This window comes from Oncorhynchus gorbuscha, unplaced genomic scaffold, assembly GCF_021184085.1.
Source record: "Oncorhynchus gorbuscha isolate QuinsamMale2020 ecotype Even-year unplaced genomic scaffold, OgorEven_v1.0 Un_scaffold_4674, whole genome shotgun sequence".
NCBI lineage: Eukaryota > Metazoa > Chordata > Actinopteri > Salmoniformes > Salmonidae > Oncorhynchus > Oncorhynchus gorbuscha.
In genome coordinates this window covers 27148-32288 of record NW_025748643.1, presented here as the reverse complement: position 1 = coordinate 32288, position 5141 = coordinate 27148, and positions in this window count along the sequence as shown.

Sequence of the window (5141 nt, the reverse complement as noted above, 5' to 3'; positions counted from 1 at the left end):
CCGCAATAGAGACACAGGCGGTTGGTAATCCTCCGTTCCCTCTCCTTAGTCGAGATGCGAATCCCTCCCAGCTGCATGGGCTCAGTCTCTGAGCCAGAGGAGGGAGATGGTTGCGATGCGGAGCAGGGAAACACCGTTGATGCGAGCTCTTCCACGAGCCCGGTGACGAAGATCTACCCGTCGTTCTATGCGGATGGCGAGAGCAATCAAAGAGTCCACATCTGAAGGAACCTCCCGGGAGAGAATCTCATCCTTAACCACTGCGTGGAGTCCCTCCAGAAAACGAGCGAGCAGCGCCGGCTCGTTCCACTCACTAGAGGCAGCAAGGGGTGCGAAACTCAATAGAATAATCCGTTATGGACCGTTCACCTTGGCATAAGGAAGCCAGGGCCCTAGAAGCCTCCCTACCAAAAACTGAACGGTCAAAAACCCGAATCATCTCCTCTTTAAAGTTCTGGAACTTGTTAGAGCAATCAGCCCTTGCCTCCCAGATAGCTGTGCCCCACTCTCGAGCCCGGCCAGTAAGGAGTGAAATGACGTAAGCAACCCGAGCTCTCTCTCTAGAGTATGTGTTGGGTTGAGAGAGAACACAATCTCACACTGCGTGAGAAAGGAGCGGCACTCAGTGGGCTGCCCGGAGTAGCAAGGTGGGTTATTAACCCTAGGTTCTGGAGGCTCGGCAGGCCAGGAAGTAACAGGTGGCACGAGACGAGACTCTGGAACTGTCCAGAGAGGTCGGAAACCTGAGCGGCCAGGTTCTCCACGGCATGGCGAGCAGCAGACAATTCCTGCTCGTGTCTGCCGAGCATGGCTCTGGATCTCGACGGCAGTGTAACGAGCGTCTGAAGTCGCTGGGTCCATTCCTTGGTCGGTTCCTTCTGTCATGCTGGTGAAAGAGGACCCAAAAGCGACTTGGCGAAAACAGAGTCTTTAATCCAGTAAAGTAAATACAATCCAAAAAACACAACTTTCACTCGAAATGACGAGGACAAACTGGAGACTCGATCTTGAACAGCAGGTGAACAACAGGTTGCCTCGGGAAGGCACTTGAACCAGACAGACTCAGACACCTGCTCACCACGCAGCATCTGAGGAAAACACGACACGACAGGGCGATACACAAACACAGCACGGTGAATTCTAGACAAGGAACCGACAGGGCAGAAACGAATAACAAGGAGAGAAATAGGGACTCTAATCAGGAAAAGGATCGGGAACAGGTGTGGGAAGGCTAAATGATGATTAGGGGAATAGGAACAGCTGGGAGCAGGAACGGAACGATAGAGAGAAGAGAGAGCGAGAGAGTGAGAGAGGGAGGGGGAGAGAGAGGGATAGAAAGAGGGAAAGAACCTAATAAGACCAGCAGAGGGAAACGAATAGAATGGGGAGCACATGGACAAGACATGATAATAAATGACAAAACATGACACTTTCAACCGGTTCTCCCCATTAAGCAGCGAGTCAGAGTCAGAGGCCAAGCCTTCTCTGGTCTCTACTCCTCCCGTTACGGGGTCTGAGATGCCGAAGCCTGCCACCATTAGCTCTGACAAATTGAAAACCCTAGTCATTGGCGACTCCATTACCCACAGTACTAGACTTAAAACGAGTCATCCAGCGATCATACACTGTTTACCAGGGGGCAGGGCTACCAACGTTAAGGCTAATCTGAAGATGGTGCTGACTTAAGCTAAAACTGGCGAGTGTAGAGATTATAGGGATATTGGTATCCACGGCGGCACGTTGTCACCAAGCGCAACACAGCTTCAGCGTGTAAATCAGCTAGAAAGATGTCGGCATCGAGTAACTGTCTCTGGCACCCTCCCAGTTATCCCAGTTAGGGGGGAGTGATGAGGGTCTCACAACTCAATCGCTGGTTGAAAACTGTTTTCTGCACCTCCCAAAAGATAGCCTGGCCTGTTGAGGAGTGACGGACTCCATCCTAGCTGGAGGGGTGCTCTCATCTTATCTACGAACATAGACAGGGCTCTAACTCCCCTAGCTCCACAATGAGATAGGGTGCAGGCCATGCAGCAGGCTGTTAGCCAGCCTGCCAGCTTAGTGGAGTCTGCCACTAGCACAGTCAGTGTAGTCAGCTCAGCTATCCCCATTGAGACCGTGTCTGTGCCTCGACCTAGGTTGGGCAAAACTAAACATGGCAATGTTTGCCTTAGCAATCTCACTGGAATAAAGACCTCCTCCATTCCTGCCATTATTGAAAGAGATTGTGATACCTTACATCTCAAAATAGGGCTACTTAATGTTAGATCCCTCACTTCCAAGGTTGATAGTCAATTAACTAATCACTGATCATAATCTTGATGTGGTTGGTCTGACTGAAACATGGCTTAAGCCTGATGAATTTACTGTGTTAAATGAGGCCTCCCCTCCTGGTTACACTAGTGACCAACTCCCGGCACATCCCGCTAAGGCGGGGGTGTTGCTAACATTTATGATAATAAAATTAAATTTACAAAAAAAAACAGACGTTTTCGTCTTTTGAGCTTCTTGTCATGAAATCTATGCAGCCTACTCAATCACTTTTTATAGCTACTGTTTACAGGCCTCCTGGGCCATATACAGCATTCCTCACTGAGTTCTCTGAATTCCTATCGGACATTATAGTCATAGCAGATAATATTCTCATTTTGAGTGACTTTAATATTCACATGGAAAAGTCCACAGACCCACTCCAAAAGGCTTTCAGAGCCATCATCGACTCAGTGGGTTTTGTCCAACATGTCTCCGGACCTACTCACTGCCACAGTCATATGCTGGACCTAATATATATTGTGGATCTTAATGTTTTTCCTCATAATCCTGGACTATCGGACCACCATTTGATTACGTTTGCAATCGCAAAAAATAATCTGCTCAGACCCCAACCAAGGATCATCAAAAGTTGTGCTATAAATTCTCGGACAACCCAAAGATTCCTAGATGCCCTTCCAGACTTCCTCCACCTACCCAAGGACTTCAGAGTACAAAAATCAGTTAACCACCTAACTGAGGAACTCAATTTAACCTTGCACAATACTCTAGATGCAGTTGCACCCCAAAAACAAAAAACATTTCTCAGAAGAAACTAGCTCCCTGGTATACAGAAAATACCTGGCCTCTTAATCAAGCTTCTTGAAAATTGGAACGGAAATGGCGCCACACCAAACTGGAAGTCTTCCGACTAGCTTGGAAAGACAGTACCGTGCAGTATCGAAGAGCCCTCACTGCTGCTCGATCATCCTCTTTTTCCAACTTAATTGAGGAAAATAGGAACAATCCTAAATCTATTTTTGATACTGTCGCAAAGCTAACTAGAGAGGATGGCTTTCACTTCAGCAGTGATAAATTCATTAACTTCTTTGAGGAAACAATCATGGTCATTAGAAAGCAAATTATGGACTCCTCTTTAAATCTGCGTATTCCTCCAAAGCTCAGTTGTCCTGAGTCTGTACAACTCTGCCAGGTCCTAGGATCAAGGGAGACACTCAAGGTTTTAGTACTATATATCTTAACACATTGCTGAAAATAATCATGGCCTCTAAACCTTCAAGCTGCATACTGGACCCTATTCCAACTAAACAACTGAAAGAGCTGCCTTCCTGTGCTTGGCCCTCCTATGTTGAACATAATAAACGGCTCTTTATTCACCAGATGTGTAGCAAACTCACTAAAATTGGCAGTAATAAAGCCTCTCTTGAAAAGTCAAACCTTGACCCAGAATATATTTAAAAAACTATCGGCCTATATCGAATCTCCCATTCCTCTCAAACATATTTTAGAAAAAGCTGATGCACAGGAACTCTTTGCCTTCCTGAAGACAAACAATGTATACAAAATGCTTCAGTCTGGTTTTAGACCCCATCATAGCACTCAACCTGCACTTGTGAAGGTGGTAAATAACCTACTAATGGCGTGAGACCGAGGCTCTCCATCTGTCCTTATGCTCCTAGACCTTAGTGCTGCTTTTGATACCATCGATCACCACATTATTTTGGAGAGATTGGAAATTAGTTTACACGGACAAGTTCTGGCCTGGTTTAGATCTTATCTGTCGGAAATATATATCAGTTTGTCTCTCTGGATGGTTTGTCCTCTGACATATCAACTGTACATTTTAGTAGTTCCTCAAGGTTTAGTTTTAGGACCACTATTGTTTTCACTATATGTTTTACCTCTTGGTGATGTCAGTCAGAAACATAATGTTAACTGTCAGTACCATCCATAGGTGTTCAGAAGGTTGCAGGGACGTACCCATATAGAGTCCTAGTGGACCTGGAGCACCTGCCTTTTTGCCCTCCTATGAAAAAAGTGCCCTTTTGATTAGTGGCATTTTTTTATAACTAATTACTTTTATTCATTTATTCTCTCTCTCGTTCTCTCTTGTAACTTTAAATTAAACAAATTGACTATCAATCTAGATCATTTCATAAACTCTTAAAAGAAAGATGAAAGTCCCATCCCCCACTCTTTGTCACATGCACAAACTACATTTAACATTTAAGTCATTTAGCAGACGCTCTTATCCAGAGCGACTTACAAATTGGTGCAGCGACCCACAGGTGCCAGGTATGGAGTTTCAAATGAATATCGGCAGTAGGTTACTTTGGAGTTCATAGCATGTGTTGTCTCATGGTCAGGGATAGGAAAGGGGGCAACTGCAATTCGACTGTTTGTCAGTAGAAGAACTTGAAATCAAGTAAAGACTAGTTCGCTTGTTTTGACAACATAGCCTACATTATATAGCTGAATAATCTAGCCTATATTAGAGATGATCAGCTCATATAGCCCACCCCAGTAGTGGTTCTAGCAGACAGCCACTGAAATCCCTTTTTCATATTTGATTCTATCGTTCTTAGCCTACAATGTGTGAGATGGGACCGTCTTTTGCAGAAAATCACCGCTTATTTTATATTTTATATTCAAATTAGAATTTGGCTACAGGAGCAGTAGAAAAGTGGAATTAGGGTTAATCTTTGTGGAGGGTGTGGGGTTGCTTTGAGCACCTGCCCCACCAAAGGTCAGGCACGGCCATGTCTGGTTAAGTGGCTCACTCTAATCTGTGTCTGATGTTGTCTAGCTTCATTACTGTTTAAAATGGAGTGTTTCTTATCACACACACACACACACACACACACACACACACA